At 52.4% G+C, this 985-nt stretch overlaps 1 non-coding gene across 1 annotated transcript; it reads left to right on the top strand.

The window, feature by feature from the left end:
• Window positions 1–213: 213 nt before the first annotated feature.
• On the top strand, window positions 214–314 carry LOC144180782 (U6 spliceosomal RNA). Its single transcript, XR_013324562.1, has one exon. It is a non-coding gene; the product is annotated as a U6 spliceosomal RNA (small nuclear RNA).
• Window positions 315–985: the final 671 nt, after the last annotated feature.

Genomic DNA, 985 nt, shown 5'->3' with positions numbered 1-985 from the left:
ATCCAAACATCATCATCATCATAATAAAGGCGCTATCACCGTTGACAGCCGATTGCGCAAATTGGGAAAGAGCCAGGGGTGGTAACGAGCGTGTTAACAGTTGTCAAAGAGGGCTCGGCAGTGTCGAGGCTGAGCGGCGCCGAGTGAAACGGCTTCGCCGTAATGAATACCGGGCGTGAAGGGGGGGGGGGGGGGTTATACGTATACTGCTTCGCAGTAAAAGTGCATATATTTCAATTGGAACGATACAGCTAAGATGTAAATTGCCTCTGGGCAAAGATGACGCAAGAAATCGTGAGTTTTGCACATTTTTTATAACTTTTGTTGGCAAAAAGAAGGCTGAACAAGCTTTCTCAACACGAAATAAGAAATATATACGCACAGAAAGGAAAGCAGGCAGTCGAAAACGCAGAGAAGGCACAAGGAGCGGATCTTCCTCGCCGGGTTGCGATCGAACACACAACCTTCGGAATACCCGTAGGCTGCCAGCCCAGTTGCGCTGCTGTAAAGGCTGCGCTCGCCTCCACTTTCTAGGTATTGATGTCATTGTACTTTCACCGCATCCTTGGCCTCCGTTTGCAGTGCCGCTCGGACACGATGAGTTGAAGGGAACCTTTTTATCCCCCGGGGTACGACTAGAGCCGGCATCTTGCCATGAACCGCCAACTAGCAGATAAGCCCCTATTGCTGCCATAACACCAAGACCGTCAGAACCGAAAGCATAACTAGCCCCAGATACACAAACTGGACGAGGCAGGGTCGAGTGGACTGGCAGAATCCGCCTACCTCGACCCCCTGGCGTTTATATGAACACCGTTCAAAGAATCGAGGTGAGGGGACCGAAGGGCTTCCTGGGAAAGGATCCATTCAGCTCCTCAGGGCCCGCCCACACTGCAAGACGATCGAGTCAACCGACCCCCTGCCGGTGAGTGGAACGGACTCGCCCGGACGGCTTTTCGGCTGATCCTCTCCGCTTTTACACGAA

The sequence above is a fragment of the Haemaphysalis longicornis genome, unplaced genomic scaffold (assembly GCF_048455015.1).
Source record: "Haemaphysalis longicornis isolate Haplotype H1 unplaced genomic scaffold, Haemaphysalis longicornis Haplotype H1 scaffold_4, whole genome shotgun sequence".
Lineage (NCBI taxonomy): Eukaryota > Metazoa > Arthropoda > Arachnida > Ixodida > Ixodidae > Haemaphysalis > Haemaphysalis longicornis.
This window is presented reverse-complemented; position numbering and strand designations above follow the sequence as displayed.